Below are 17015 nucleotides of genomic sequence, written 5' to 3'. Positions count from 1 at the left end.
ATCCTCACCAGCACTCGGGGCCAGCCGGTGTCGATGAGGTGAAGGCAGCTGGATCACGCCAGGCACCAGAGCAAACTCAGCCCAATCCAAAGCCATGCACAGCTGTTACCTCTGCTGGAAAACTACTCCTGCAACTCCACCTCCCGCCTCGATCTCCAAACCACATAATCTCTTGGCTCTCAAGACACCAGCATGTGCCCATCTGGCAGGAAGGCTGGGCTCCTCTGTGCTTCGGTCATATCATCACAACAAAGTATAGATATTTCTTACCAGAAAACAGCAAATTCCGATGTTCACAAAGCGAAAAATTCGTATGTTCAACTCAAAGGAAAAGCTGTGGCTTCTCTACTCCTCTACACCACACGCAGGTCCTAATTCAAAGAAAGTTAACATTTACACTCTCCAGTAGCTACAGGGTAGTCAGTGTGAGAGTGCAACTACGCACAGTGAGGAAGCCTGTAAGCACTGGCCAGGTCAGGCGAGGGAATAATACATTTATTACCCTTACTTTTACTTATTTCTGTCTATTGTCACAACTACTGCAGTAGCAGAGAAGGCAAAACAAATGGCCTTGAGCAAACACTGCCATCAGTAACTTACTACTTGCTCTTCTGCCACAGCGCTGGTCTCGCACACTCCTTGTACATAGCCATGGCTGACTCTGGGTTCTCACACACCCCCATCAGATTTGGGGAGCCAGAGACATGCTTGTATTGGGTTTGCGTGGCAATGTTTTGGTAGCAGGGGGGCTACAGGGGTGGCTTCTGTGAGAAACTGCTAGAAGCTTCCCCCATGTCTGACAGAGCCAATGCCAGCTGGCTGCAAGATGGACCTGCTGCTGGTGACGGCCGAGCCCATCAGCGACAGTGGTAGCGCCTCTGTGATAACGTATTTAAGAAGGGGAAAAAAACCCTGCACAACTGCAGCCAGAGAGAGGAGTGAGAATATGTGAGAGGAACAGCCCTGCAGACCCCAAGGTCAGTGAAGAAGGAGGGGGAGGAGGTGCTCCAGGCGCCGGAGCAGAGATTCCCCTGCAGCCCCTGGTGAAGGCCATGGTGAGGCAGGCTGTCCCCCTGCAGCCCAGGGAGGTTAACGGTGGAGCAGAGATCCACCTGCAGCCATGGAGGACCCCACACCGGAGCCAGTGGATGTGCCCGAAGGAGGCTGTGACCCTGTGGGAAGCCTGTGCTGGAGCAGGCTCCTCGCAGGACCTGTGGGCCCATGGAGAGAGGAGCCCAGGCTGGAGCAGGTTTGCTGGCAGGACTTGTGACCCTGTGGGGGACCCACGCTGGAGCAGCCTGTTCCTAAAGGACTGCACCCATGGAAGGGACCCACGCTGGAGCAGTTCATGAAGTACTGCAGCCTCTGGGAAGGACCCACGTTGGAGCAGTTCATGGAGGACTGGCTCCCGCGGGAGGAACCCCACGCTGGAGCAGGGGAAGAGTGTGAGGAGTCCTCCCCTGAGGAGGAAGGAGCAGCAGAGACGGCATGTGGTGAACTGACCGCAACCCCCATTCCCCGTCCCCCTGCGCCGCTGGGGGGGAGGAGGTAGAGAAAAGCGGGAGTGAAGTTGAGCCCGGGAAAAAGGGAAGGGTGGGGGGAAGGTGGTTTAAGATTTGGTTTTTATTTGTCATTGTCCTACTCTGATTTGATAGGCAATAAATTAAATTAATTTCCCTGAGTTGAGTCTGTTTTGCCCATGATGGTAATTGGTGGGTGATCTCTCCCTGTCCTTATCTCAACCCACAAGCCTTTCGTTATATTTTCTCTGCCCTGTCCAGCTGAGGAGAGGAGTGATAGAGCGGCTTTGGTGGGCACCTGGCGTCCAGCCGGGGTCGACCCACCTCAAATGCTTATCAGCCAAGTTCAAGAAACAACAGGGAAACAAGAGGACAATATGGCACATTTGGCCACTTAGGTGCACACTGCTGGATTTGGAGGACTGCGTACTTTTACTGGATTTTTTTGACGGCTCTCCTAACACAAGTGTACGCTCTGACTCGGCATCCAGAAACCCCTCTGGACTTGCAGAACAGCCCCAGTCAAGCAGCTGACCTCCATGAGTGAGCAAGCGCAGGTGTGCAGGGAGGTGTGTGTATGCATGCACGCCATGGCAAATATGTGCTCACGTCTCTTCAAGACTGGGATTTTAGTTGTCAAGTACCCAGAGGGGGTCCCTTCTGAAGTTAACAGGTTCTACTTGAGCAAGGTTTCTTCCTTCATAGGTCAGGCAGATGGAAGAAGATCTTGAAAGTAGCCAGATGGAAATTTATTCCTGGTCTTGCCTTATTGAATGAGAAGTGCAATAGTGGTGCCTGCAGAGTCCTTAGGGAGGGGGGGTAAAGCTGCTCTCAGGTACCCCAGTGCACTGTGGCTCTCAGGCACTATTTGATCGCACCCTTGGATTTACGCCAGTGCTAACTAAATCACCATCCAACCCTCTACCTTTATTTCTCCTTTTATGATCCTGTCACATAACTCCATTTAGCCTTTACTGTAGGAGTTGAAGAAGACGGTCAGACCAAAGCTCCTCTTGCCCACATTCCTTGTCCTAAGGAAGAGCAGGGCAAATGCACAGTGATGCCTTACAGCATTATTCTGTGTTTACAGAGACCTGCTGCTTAAAAGCTTCAGCTAAAGATGTGATTAGATGCTGTGTTATGCTATAAGCCAAAGATACTTTTTTTCTATCAGCTTGTCTAAAAAAGGTTCATGTAAGCTTCAGCATCAATGACAGCCTGTAGCAAGGAGTTCCACATTTTAACTATTGACTGTGTGAAAAAAGTTCTTCATTTACTTTAAACCTGCCACCTGATAGCTTTACTTGACACCCCTATTTCTTGTATTATGATAATTATTGTATATCTAGGATATGTGACTCATGTCTATGCAGACTTCTCTTGATTTTACAGTGCCTTTGTACTGCTCAGACAGTGCTACTAATAAACTTAATTCTGCATTTCATTCTTAGGAGTAACTACAGGTATACATAAACATACCTATCAGTGACCATCTAATCATACAGTCATAATTATCAATATTGTGTCTACCCGTTTAGGAGAAAAGGGTGTTCTTTTTCAATAAAATGGTCCTAACAACATGTTCTCCCTTGTAGTCTCACTCTGTAGTTTTCCCTCTATAGTGTCACTTGAAGTACCTGGAGCTTTTCCAAGCACTTAATATGTCCATTCAAAATGTGGAAGCAGATCATTCCAGCTGACGATATCTTTATCCATGGAGAGAACAGCAGCTGGAAGATGCTGCCTCACACAGACACAAGCTGTAATGGATCAGGCCCTATGCAGGTTCAGTCCTTTAAAAAACCTGCAGCTTCAGAGTTACCAGGCTTCTTGGGAGCTCCAGTGCAAATCGCAGCCTCTGGCTTAAACCTGGCACCTGCCTAAGATAGCGGGAGCATGGCCAAGGTGGAAATGGTCTGGAAGATAAGGAAGGACCATGGAGATGGTGGGAAGGGCTATGGGGAAGGGACAGAGAGAGAGTGCTTTTAAAGAGTGGCGTGGGGCTAGGTCGAGTCCGGGGTGGTGATATGGGAAGCAATGGCCTTGCATCATCTTGTACTCCAGTTTCAGCTCTGGCCCCATGTGAAAAGGGCAACCCCTCCTCCAACAACCTGTACTCATCATTATACATGACCTCCTTGTGCTTGGATCGATGCAGTAATAATAACAACTGATAAATAAGGCTGAACATACATGCAGGAACTTAATTTCCACTGAGAGTATCCTGAATTCTCCACCTGCGCTTCCAGCTCCCGGGAGCGCTTCCTAACCGCCGTGCACAGTGCGGGGCAGGAGGCCTGTCCATTTTGAGGCAAAGACCAGCAGTGTTTTGCGGCTCAGCTGGCAGGATGTTTTTGAAAGCAGCTCAGTTCAGTCAACAATCTCCCCCTAGAGTCCAAGTACATCACCTCAAAAATATGTCTCGGCTCTTCTGGCACGGAGCCTGGGAACCCAAATTTGTTTCTGATCCAGGTCCTCCAGCTGGCAGCGTAACAAATTGCTGTCCTGCCACCAGGATGGCTAAAGTCATTTTTCACTCATTATGTTATTCAAAAATAGAGCAGGAGCTTTATTTAAAACAAGAAAGCAATACACTGTGCTTCAGGAAATTAACAGGGCAAAAAAGCTCTTTTGCTTTATAAACCACAAGGACAAGAGACTGAGTTAGAACAATGTGAGTTAATATCCCAAGGAGCTTGACCAGAAAAAACATACTCTGGTTACGAATCCTGCTGCTCCCGGTCTTGTGGCTAAGCCTAACGTTACATCCACATCAGGCAGCCTGGCTTTTCCTGCGGATCACTAATATTTTTCCCTGCAGTCTACAGAATGGCTTCAGGCAAAATGGTACAGATCCGTACCAGCTGCTGGATGGGATAACCCACGGATGTTTTCCTCCAGGAGCATGGGATACAGGTGAAGCGTGCTGCACTCAGTGATACCTCTGCTCTTCTGATCGCACCCTCCTCGGGTGTGAGGCATCACACTTCCCTCTTCCCCGGGGCGCAATCCTGCAGCCGCTCCCACTGCGGGAGGCAGCCCGGAGAAGCAGCACCCTGAGCATGAACCCTGTTTATCTAACAAACCGCTGGACTTCTGTCAGAGGCTTGTGACGGCGATAACAGTCCCCATAAAGCCAAGTTGTTACTTAACAGCCAGACACAGAAGAGCGGACACACGTGTCTTGTGCCACCCGACGGCAACGTGGGTATGGCTGAGTCATTCACAAGCTCCCGAGGAGACCCTGCTCTCCCCTAAGCAAGTGTCCCTCGGACTTTCCCTCGCCGTGGTGAGGGAAGGACTGGCCACACAAGCCGCTCACCCCGACCTATTGGCCTTTGCGTGCAGGATCCTTCCGTCCTCGCACTGCCTGTCACCTGCCCGGACCACGCTCCTGGAAAAGTGATTTATCATCAGCTTTTATTACTGACTAGGTTATTTTTCCTATTAACCTAAATCAATATACTCATACAGTAAACATCCCAAAACTCAAGTCAATATAGAGAATTCATAAGGTATTACAGATTTATAGATATTTACAGCTTTGATTAGAGATCCTCAGATGGATGGTGCAATGGAGGCATAGCCAATAGATTAGATTTTCAAGTAGTGATGGTAACTTGTAAGAAAAGCACTGGGAAGATTTAAGAGCCCAAGTCTCACTGACTTTTAATTGACTTTCAGTGAAGTTAGTATTGCTAAAGCCCTCAGGTACTTTCAAAAGTGTCATCTTAAAGCCCTGCCTACAGGTTTGCCTGTCTCTCCCCACCGACACAGCGCGCCTGTGGGAGGGGAGGGCAGTTACAGCGGGACAGTCATCTTACGAGATGCTTGTCTTGCCTAGGGCCAGCGTCCTGCACAGAAATGAGCATGATCCTGAGTATATTTGGCCCTCAGCCATTACACAAACCAGTATAGCCAAATGGTCTGTGGCTGCTGTTAGTCCTGCGCCCGTCCTGCTCTGTGGCCAGCAGGAGACAGCAACACGGAGAACCGAATTGGTGTCTCCCTCTCCTCTGATAACTCTGCTTTTAATTTCTAACTCAGATGGACGAGATGGTAACACACCCTGTTATAGAGTTTCTCCTGTGAATTATTTCAGGACTGCACATTGCAAGTGTTGGCTTAGGTCCTACTCCTAGGAGGTGCTGATCCCCAAAAGGGACGTGCCCAGCTCTGCGCAGGCTCGGCGCGACGGAGGCCCGAGCCAGTCCAGAGGATGAAACCACTGCCAAATCGTGTCTCTGCAGAGTCCATTTCCTGGATGCTTAGACTGTCTCTTCTCTGTAACTATTAGCAAGCCTCCACTCTTGGGAGCACGTATGAGCAATCATCTAGATTTGGAAGCTAGCGGGAACAGAGGGGAATCACAATGTCCTCTTGCGTGGTAATCTCTAAGGATGTATCTGCTACCCCCTGCACCGTACGGTGTAGGGACAGCCAAACTACGGCATGTCCTGTAAGCAATGTCCCCAGGCTAGCACAAAGATAAACTCATGGTCCAGGTGGCTGAACTTTGAGAGAGAGCTCCTCTGGAGCTCAGTGGGATACCTTCAGACAGCACTAGGGTACCTTTACAGAGCACTGCACAGCACGCCCCTGGAGACAACGATTGGTTTGGTTTGGTTTTTTAAAGAATCTTTTTTAACAAGCAAAAGTCGCATTCAAAATATTATTTTTTATTTAAATAAAGGAAAACGTACTAATAAATGAAAACTTGTCTCTTTGTCCTGGGCTTCTACACTGCAGAAGAGGGATTCTCTGCCCAGAAACTTCTGTAAGACTGTTATACGGCATTTCTTCTATTTAAATAGGTCACCTGACAGGGGAAAATATCTATGCAAAATTTCAGTGAAACCAACAGATTTCTGATCAAGACTGGCATCTGGCAATAGCTATAGATTTCCACAGATTCATCCCTCCCAGCACAGAAGTCATATGTCTGATGCTAACTCAGATGCTTATGGAAAAATCTTGCGTAAATTAATACAAAATACAGCAACTTCCTTCCACGCTTTTAGAGCATCCTCTAGAAAAACAAAATAGCACATCCCTGTTACAGAGTTCTGAAAGTGGATCAAAAATCCTATATAAGGAGAGATTTCTGTATTTAGCTCCAATTAATTTGACTTCAGAACAGATATGCTGGAGCCAAAAATAGACCCTAGACTGTTTGACTCCCATTTTCTGTTCTAGCCACTACACCACGCTTTGACAATGATAGGTTCTTTACATAAACGTCGGTTTCTCTCGGTATTACACAGTTTCAGTTGCCCTTTCAAATGCACTCCACTTCAAGTGGGCTGCCACGTATACGTATTCTTTGAATCAAAGAGTTCAGTTTGACACTTCGCGGAACTACCTCCTTACAATACAACCCTCGTGATGCATCAGCTAATTACTGGGAACTAAATATATGCGTTTTATCAGAACACATCTATCAGAGTTCATTACCCTGCAGACTGCTGCCAGCTGAGCGTAGTATCAGGTACAAGCACAGCAGATCTAGAAGCAATTGCTTCAAAGCACAGAAATAGGAACGGGACTTCAGCAAGAGGTAAGGTCAGGGCAAACGTCCGTCAGAGAAACATCCCAGTATCGCTGCCACCAGTCCCATGCAGCCCAGGTCTCACCGTTAAGTGTGTCAATTTAAAGATTTAAAAAAAAAAAAAAAAACACTTTACTTGGACGCCAGTCTGAGGGCCCAGGAAGGGCAGGTCTTTCCAAATTGGCACCAAATCCTGCACTCTTTATTCTTGGAAAGGTTTTATTTACATTATTGCAATTCTGGGTAAGGATTGCAAGATATAACTCTGAGATCAGACCTCTAATCCTGCCTCTCTGTTTACTGCATTGATTGTGCTCTTTTAGACTCTGATCTCGCCATTCCTGCTTAGCGCAGGCTCCCCTCTGTTGGGGATGGGGAATTAAAATGGGATTCAACTGAAAAGCTGAGGCAGAGCAGGGAATGATGAAAACACATCATCTGCCACGAGCAGCCCTCACCATGGTTAAATTTAGAATGTAGGCTCCTCAAGCAGAGAGATGATCCTCTTTCCCTGTGGGGCACCAGTCACACAGTGCTACATAAATATTAAAATAATAATTGATGATTAATTAATAATGGCTTCCTTTTCCTCATGACCATCTCTCAGCTGCCATAAGAAATATTCATTTCCTTTCTTCTAGATGCAGATACAAACAATCATTCAAAAACTTATCTCCTCAGAGAAAATTCACTTTCCCACTCTTTTTCACTCAAATGTTACTTTCTGCAGCCTCGGACATGAGATTCTGGACTACTCACAGGCACTCTGTTTAAGAAATAAACACTAAAAAAGCCTCAGAAGCCACAATAACCAAAATAAACATCAAGAAGGCAATGTCGAGGTACAGAAAAAAAGCAAATTTATTCATTCCCTCTTGCTCTATAACCATGTCCTCTATAAAGACAAAAGTCTTTCAGTAAAAACCATTTTAGATGCTGTGAGAAGTATCTAGGGACACCTGTGTTCCTTCAGTGACAGTAGAGACAGACATCTGACTCTGATCTTACAGCTGCCTTGTATGAGTGTATTGTTCTTGCTTTTGATTTGCACCAAATCTGGTTTCTGTAAAGTCAGAAAACCTCCAGAAACTGAGCAACCACCGGTTCCTTTTGCTCGTCACCTCGCTCTGCCCATCTCTTCCTAAGCCAGGGCAGCCTTCCCGCACCTCCGCTTACCAGCCTCACGCCTGCCACCAGCGAGTCCTCTCGCTAGTTACTGAGCCATCACATAGTCTCATAACAGATCTTCTAGCCACTAGCCTCTCTTGTAACCCTCCTAATTAAAAAAAGAAAAAACAAAACAAAAAACCCCAAAACCCAAAAATTCTTTGCTCCCCATCTGCCATATTCTCCCAGCATTCAGCCCTCAAGCTCCGAAGTTGGTTTCTGCTGCCTGATTTCACTTCTCTCCAACTTAGCCTGCTTCCTAAACGTCAGATTCTACCAAAGCCTTTCCTTACCCATGACACTACTACTGCTCTTCCTCCTCACCATTCTTTCTGTTGGTTTTCGTTTGTTTTTTTTTCCCCAAACAACCAGCCTTAGCCTTTCCCAGCTGCTCAGCTCTGCAGGTGTCAACCACCTAGAAATCACTGACTAAGCCTTAAATCACAGACTAAGCCTTAAAATCCAATTTAGCTTTCAAGATAATTGTTAAGATAATTATGCTTTTTAAATAAAATTCTGTTTCCTTGTGGAAAAAAATTAACATCATCCAGGACATCAACATTTGTGTAGGAAATTTCTTCATGGTATTTTTACTGATAATGAATGCCATCTCTTAATAATCCCCCAGGTCCTCTTTAGAGGCAATTATTATAAAAACAGATCTTCCTAATGAAGATAGAGTTACCGAGTCCAGAAGTTTTAAATCACTAATCAGGATGGCTGTGAGACTTCATGCAGCAATTAGTTTTAAAATCAGTTTTAAGATGAAGTTGGATCACTTTCGGAAAGGGATGCTGCAGCGCGCTGGCTGACCAGTGAACCCTGAGGGGTCCCGTGTGCCTACAGCCACACAGCGACAACTTACCGGGACCTGACCCGGTCACAGGCAGCACGTGCAGTGGCGTGTATGACCTGAAGGACAGAAGGATGAAAAGCACGTGAAAAGATGGTCGGAGAAATTAAAACCACCAGAGATGCACGTGCGGGAAGCAGCATGGGGAACGCACCGGGGAGCCCCGCAGCCCAGCCCCAGGGAGGCTAAGGGGGGCACGCGCGGGCAGCGTGCACTGCGAAGCGCTCAGCACGAACCGACGCGGCTGTAAATGCGAGAGACGTTGGGCTTCACCTGACTGTCCTGTACATGCCGAATGGCAGCCAGGATGTAAGAAACTCCCTCTGTAAAGGTTTCACCCCATGAAATAGCTTCTCCAGATTTTTAAAGCCCATAGTGAAAGGATGGCACCTGCCTCCAGGAGCATCATCTCACTGCAATGGATGATATTCACCACTATGCTAAAAACGTGTTTTAAAAATTCTTGGGCAAATGAGATTTGGCCCAGTACTTCAGCCCCAATCCTGCAGCTCCCGCAGCCCTCCGTTCAGGCAGAAGGCTCCTGTCTCCTTACGGGAGGAGGGCCTCAACAAATGAGTGCAATTAAAGCATAGATAATGCATCCGAACATGTGCATTCCTCATTTATTTAACAAGCACAATTTAGCTTTAATTATTTATGATAACACTTCAGAAGAAACTAGTAAACACAGTGCAGCAGACTACAAAAGTAAGAAAGCCCTTGCTGCAGGAGACTGCTCCATGGCCTCCTGCTCTGAAACCTCTGCTGGGACAGGGACTCAAGCCTCACTTAGTAAAGGAATTAGGAGGTGCAAGGATTAGGGCGAATGAAGAATTTGAGCTTGTATTTGACTTTGAAAGAAAACCCTAAATTTAGCAAGAAAAACAATGAGCAATATTATAATATTATAAATAAAGCTTTCCATTAACATGAAGAGTCTTACATCTTATTCTGAGTTGTCAGTGTTGAAGTCCTCTCGCCTCACCTGCAGGTAGAGGATGGTAAGTAGGTGTGAGGGACTCGAGGAGTCTTTAGACCTACTCCTCCTCCCTCTTCCACCAGGAAAATCAGGAGTTGTTGCAAATCAGTGTATTTACTATACAAGTAGCTAAGGGGAAGGGGAGGCTCTGATTCGTTTGAGCCAGGCAGTGTGGGATCAGACATTGCCCCCCAAAAAGCCCACAGCCCGCGTTGGGGCTGAGGACAGCAACACCCCGCACGAGCAGACTGAGAGTTTGCAAATGTCAGGTTGGTGCCAACCATTTCTGACACACAGCTGGGGAGGAGCTTTGTTGGGGAGGACAGGAGGAGGGAAGGGGCCCATAAAAGGAATGGGCTGGGGAGGCCTGGACATGGAGAAAGGGAAGAAGCCACGAGAAGAGGGGTCGGAGCACACAGCCAGCCACCCCAGGGGCGCCCGTCCAGCATCGCCTCCGGGCCGAGGCGGCGCAGTCTCTGGCCACCCCCTCCTGCAGCTCCTGCTGCCCTCAGCTCCGCTGCGGGCAAGGGGACCTCCTGGGGCACACCTCCGATACGCCTCTCTGGACTTCTGCCATCCTTCCAAATCCAGCTATCTGCGAAGGAAACGGAGCTTTTCGGGCTGTCTCCCTCCTTGTTAGCACAACCTCTGTCCCCATCGCGTGTGGCTCATTGCTTCTGCTTTTGGAGATCACTGGAAATTTCAATGGAGAACAAAGGGCCATTGCAGCGGGAGGGGGACGGTGCCAGTGCTGAGGGCCACCTCCCAGCTGCACTACTGCCGGTCAGTCACCATACAACGCGCTGCTGCCTCTCAGCCTGGATGAGCGCATCCAGTGGTGTAAAACATAATGGTTTGAGGCTGAAAATACTCCGAAGTCATGGTGCTACTCCCTGCCTTCCTGAGACAATTGCAGTGCGTGAAGAACCTGTGCTGTCTGCTGAAATCCAAAAACACCTGCCAGTAAAGAACATCACACAGGGCACTGCCAGGCAACTTCAGGACACTTGAACCATTAGTACATTCGGTTGGTTTACATGGATTTTTGGTGAGCGGATGAACAGCGTATCTGCAGGAACTGACATCCAACTCACAACCGCCCTGACGCACAGACGTACATCAGCCCCTTGTACATCAGACGTACATCAGACGTACATCAGACGTACATCAGACCATGCGGCCCCTTCCAGACAGCTGTGCGCCAATGTCCAAGTCTCAGGCCAACTTGGGATTGTTATTCACCAGGGAAACGTGGAACTAAGTTTAGCACTTATCTGGAATCAATTCTTTCACCCTCACTCTATAAAAGTCAGGCCTCTTCCTTAATGAAAAAGGTGCTATGCACTCTAGCTTTGCCTTTTCTATACTTCGACTTAAGGTATCGCTGGCTGTGTTTAATAGTTTCACTCCTGCAGAGCAACCTTCTGAAAAGGTCAAAACAAAACACTAGGAGCCAAATTCATCGCTGGTACAACTCCATTGACTTCAGCAGCATTACACCTGGGATAGATCCAGCCGTAACTGTTTCCATTAAGGCAAGTGGAAAAGAAGTGTACTTGCTGTCTTAACTTTACTTTTCAATTGATCTGTTCTGTTCTACTCTGTGTGTTTCATTGCAATCAATAGGAATATATCTATTAGAGAAAGTTACAGCACAAAACATCTAAATAGCTTTTCTAAAAAACTTGGCTTCTCAGTTTATAATGAATGTCAGGGAGATGAGAAGGTAGCAGGCATTTAGTGTGCACTCAAGTGCTTTATCTTTCGAAAGAGGATAGATGTAAGCAGCTACCGTAAATATTTTTGTGTATAAGCTACATCATAGCCAACAGAGATCTTCCTTAAAGATCTGCTCTTGAGAGCAGACATGAGCTGCCAGCCCTGAACAACAATGTCAAATATAGCTCAGATGTTACAGGGACGGGCACCGTAAATGCTTATAAGCAGTTAGATTAGGGGGAAATAAACTTAGGTTCTCTGAGACTGTGTTCACGTTCATCATGTTCTGCTCTGCACCACGTCAGCCATGCTGACAGACTCCTTCTTCTAGGCAGAGGTAAGATTATGGGAATCTTATTTGTATTTCGAGTGCTTGTTTTCCTTTCCAACCTTTCAATGCTTCTTGCTTCAACTCTTCCTTATATGCCACGATGGTACTCTACCACTATACCAGTGCCCATTGCTCTGGCTGAAACACCACCCAAAGCACCACTGACTGAGCCATTTTTAGTAAGTGATCTTGGAAAAATACCACAAATCAGTCTTCTGGATCAGCTTTAGTCATTGAGGATGTCATGGAGTGAGATGACATTACCAGACTAGACAGCTCCTAGCATTAAATTGTAGTCATGTGGCACTTTTAATTTGACATTCAGAATTTCATTTAAATCCGTGCCTCAGAACTACAGGAGTATCTATTAATGTTTGCCATTATTCCAGATTTTAATTTTTATTGCATTTCAGTTTCATGCATCATTGCACTGGAAGCCTGAGAAAGACGTTGCAGACTGTGCCTAGCAGCGTGCAGCACCTCCCAAACTGGGACGTGGGACAGGCGATGGGCGAGGCCAAGGGAGAGAGCAAGCAAAACTAAAGTGCAGTTGCATCACTGCTGCACACATATGCTATTTACAGGTCTTAGATGTGGGATTTGGATTTTTAGACAGTTGTTTACTGATGGACAGGCTCATCTGTTGCTGGAATGCTACTATGCTCACCTACAGCCGCAGCACTCTTCCCTTCACTTATGCCTATCCCTATAAAAACTGTCTAAAGTGGTCTTAGTGCCCTGAAGGACCAGGCACTAGAGTATGTCCATGTCCTACCTCTTCCACAGGACAAAAACCCTCTATCCCATACTGGCAACTTACACGTGCTCTCACTGACTCCACTGTGCAATTCAGAAGGATTATACCAACTCTAACCATCACACAGAGCCTTCACAACTCATCTCATGTCAGCTCAGTCAGCACCAGTGACCAGGTCTCAGGTGCTAATGGCCATCATTTAAAGGTTGCTTTTAATGCACAATCAGTCAAGGAAAAAGCAATCATTTTATGGAATACTATGGTATTGATTTAGTTTGCATCACTGGGATGTCTTAGCATAACGGATGAGGTATTCATGACTAGCGTGCTACGCTATTTATCCCCCGTGAAAACATTTTTAAGATGTAAATCATGAGGCAAGAAGGATTTGGGAAAGGGATGTTTTGTGCTCTTCATATTTGCTTGCTCTTCTTTTAAACTGAGTATCATTCACTTTAACATACATATTCTGAATAGCTATGCAACTGAGAGTAATTCAATTTTCCCACCACAATCAACAAAATGTTCTTCCCTTGATCACTCCACTTCGTACATTACTTTGTGGCCACTTCAGTGTTAAATTTGGTCTTCCCTGCAATACCCAAACGCTTCTAACACAATTTACAGCCTACTCGGAGAGTGCCTTCTTGGAAATAATGTTAATCAGGATAATTTCTCCTCTTACTTTAAAGAGCTCTTGATTGGCTGCTTTCAATCAGCTGTTAGCCAGAGTTACCTCAGGATTTCTCAAGTTCTTACGGTGAAATGGGACAATGCCATTTAGCAGTCAAAGAGCATGTTTAATGGATCACGCTAATCTCAAGGAGAGCCTATGAAACTCTAATTTGTCAGGTTTCATTACATTCAATAATGACTGTAATTTTCCTGAAGCGTTCTGCTCACTAGAAAATTATGTACCATAGTTTTGCACCCCATTTTGTCTAACTCTGTATTCAGAAAAATTGAAGGCATCTCGTTCTCCACGGCTACTACCCAGAAGGGGCCTGCAAAAGAGGGGTTAAGAGTTCACTGTCAGATGTATTTATCTCAGAAGCAGGTATAATTCTTTTGCAAACAGCTAAGTGTCAGTGCAAAGCCAAGCTGATTCAGGGTAATAAAAGCACTTCTGCAAAGCTTTTAGGTGACACTATATCCCTCACAAGCTTTCTCCACCCCTGCTTCTACTTTATCATCCAATACCATCATTACCTTGTCCAGACTGCACATTATTTCCTTTCCACGTGGATCGATTTCAAAACAGCTCATCTGCTAATGCTCAGCACAGGTTTGGGTGATTCTCCTATTGTTTCAATTATTTCTTTGAGGAAAATTCAATCCTGTTAAGCAAACAAAGCTTTTATCTCTGCTGAAGACACCTGAGCTATGGTTGCCACTGACAGATCAAGAGCTTCTGAAACTCTCCTTGCAGTTGTAGCACCCTCAAGTGACATATATGTCCCAGTTTAGTTCACTACACATAACAGCCGGTGTTAGCTATACCCCAGCACATTACATAGGTGAGCTATTAAAATCAACTGCACATTTCTAAAGGAAGATGTGCCGTCTCAGTAAATGACTTGGTGATCTCCTGGTTTTGACCTGCTGTGGCAAAGGAATGGCTTCCCAAACAGCAAAGCGAAAGGCGCATATGGCTTCACCCCAATTTCCAGGGGCTACTGTCTGTTTTGGAGGGCAAACCAGCATTGATCAACATTTGAAAGTGAATCTGTCATGCTTTCTCAGATGTCTTCGGAGATTTGACCTGGCAGTCCATAAGTAATGCAGAGTGTGCAGATGAGAGAGCCCCAGGCAGAAGAGAGTGGTCACAAAGGAATAAATAGAGCAAAATAGATGATCTTCCAGTTGTTGCTTGTCTGGCGAGTCTGCTGTACCTTTATACCTCTTCACCCTGAGCTAACAGTGCCTATGTGCTTTATAAGCAGAGACTGTGGAGTGCCTCTGTCCACAGCCAAGCAAAGTCCTCTTTATAAGCCACTATATATTGAAGGGGCGCAAAGTAATTTGATTATAAATTAGTCAAATTTTAAACTCTACAATCATCTCCCAGGACCATTTTATGTAAAATTTTGTCAGCTACACTAAGGAACAGTGTGTACCAAGGGCTGCCTTTCATACAGTCCAATGTAGCATCGCTAGAAATAACCACCACCTGGGTCAGAGATTCTCACTTGCAAGTTCCTCACACCGGCATTTATATGGTTTCCCTAACCTCGCTCAGACATGCATGAAGGGCCCAAAAGAACAGCCTGTAAGCATGAGACCAAAGAGTGTTACCTTCTGTTCATTATTGCCTCTAATGCGCCAGTCTGGTGCTGGACAGACCGTTCTGTCCCCACCAGTGAAGTCCTGAGCAGCAGCCGTAGCTTCCCTACACTGGGCACTTAGTGCTAGTCCAGAACAAACCAGGAGGAACTTAACTCTGCAGAAATGTCGCCTGAACCCTAATCAGATGACAGAGCAGTATTTTACTTGCATCCCTCTAGGATTCCCACAATTTTGCACACACAGACTTTCCAGCTCTCGTGCAATAGCCTAATGTGCGTATCTTCACATCGTGCTCACCTGAATTTACTTCACAAGTGCCTTATGTCCCCAAGAGAGTAGCTGCTGGGGACTAGGAAATCAGCCCTGTTCAAAGCAAGGGATTCAAAGGTCTCTTGAACTTGTAAATGGCTGGAGCTGAATGCAAACTTTGTGGTGGCCCCACAAAAATGTGGCCCATCACCAGGTATCTAGAGATGCCTTAGTATGCCAAAGCAAATACAGTAAATAACCCTATTATTTCTACATGCCATTCTCTTTCCTGATTTGAAAAAAAAAGCTTTTCAAGTGAAACATGCTTTGCATTACCTGAATGCAGCAACAGCTCTCTGTCCTGCAGCATTTTGTTAAAATGCTTCAAATGACCCTTGGTCTTCTGTGCCTAGGGCTGATGAACGCTCACTTACACCAGCAACTCCTAGGCTTAACCCTCATTGATGAAAAAGCCAATTTGTCATTCACTGCTTTAACATAAATGTAACAAGAATCAGAACATTTTTGAAATATCCTCCTTGATCACATTTGTGACTCGGGCACTTGGGAAATTCAAGCCACTTTGAATGATGTCGTTTTATTGGGAGAACATCAGAAGTAGCAGGATGTCTTATATTGACATATTGGTTCCACTTTGCTAGACATACGGGATCAAAGTCATCCCTGGCGGAACTCCATAACCTTCAACAGACGGGATAAATTTGGCCCCATATGCCCATAGCAGCTGGGGACTACAATTGTTTTCCTCTTTTCATCCGTATTTTGAGGATACGGAGCCTGATTTTCTGCTTGCAAAGCAACTTGAGATTTTGCATATGCGAGGCAAACAATTAGTAGTATCATACATGGCCCTGGTATGATTGTTACGGTCATCTGTGGCACATATCTAGATTTTAAATTAAATGCATGCTATAAATAGCCTACGAAGAATCAAGCTGGAGATTATTTTATCAGACAGTCAGCAATCTGTTCAACTGGCTTTCCTGCTTACTAAACATGGCATCAGACTCCATTTTGTATGTACAATTATGTTTTCTTTATGTAGCATCTCCTATCATCTATCGTATTCATACAGAGAGAAGCAGCTCGTAAATACCGTTTCATATTCCAAATAATTTGCTATAGGCAACTACATCATTGGTTTGTTCAAATAAATTTACATAAATCATTATTAGACTGTTTTATCTTAGCAACTTTATTTTGCTCCCAGACCACAAATTAAATGCATGCTTAAAGCAGAATATTTTAGAAGAAGTTATTCCTGAACTGTTTATGAGACAGGAATAGACATTTCCATCTAATTTTTCATTCATAATGTAATTTCTTTAGTTTTCTCTGTACATTTAAAAACCACACGTCTAATTTGCAGGGGTTTCCCTGGAAGTGCACAGTAGAATAGATGACTGTGCTGCAATCTGTTCATCCATCAGCCGGTGCTTCCTTTGACTCACTCTGCATTCTGCTCCAAACACTTCGTGGGAAAGGCCAAGAACGACAGTAAGTCCCACTTGCTGCTTGACATGATTATATTACGAGCAAACTGTTGTTGTTAACCAAAATTTGCAAATAAAGTCATTGGAAGATA

At 45.6% G+C, this 17015-nt stretch overlaps 1 protein-coding gene across 4 annotated transcripts in view; it reads right to left on the bottom strand.

Moving 5' to 3' along the window:
* FOXN3 (forkhead box N3) overlaps positions 1-17015 on the bottom strand; it is a 213744-nt gene that overhangs the window by 147806 nt on the left and 48923 nt on the right. The window contains exon 1 of one of the 4 annotated variants that reach the window (XM_082317910.1): positions 9101-9122. The exons of the other annotated variants lie outside the window; for them this stretch is intronic. The gene's annotated coding sequence lies outside the window, so the exon portion shown is untranslated. Of the gene's footprint in view, positions 1-9100; positions 9123-17015 lie in introns of those variants that run through there. 4 annotated transcript variants of the gene reach the window in all.

Source organism: Platalea leucorodia (genome assembly GCF_965183815.1).
Source record: "Platalea leucorodia genome assembly, chromosome: 7".
Taxonomy (NCBI): Eukaryota; Metazoa; Chordata; class Aves; order Pelecaniformes; family Threskiornithidae; genus Platalea; species Platalea leucorodia.
The sequence above is the reverse complement of the archived record's forward strand: the minus strand, read 5'-3'. Positions and strand labels throughout refer to the sequence as shown.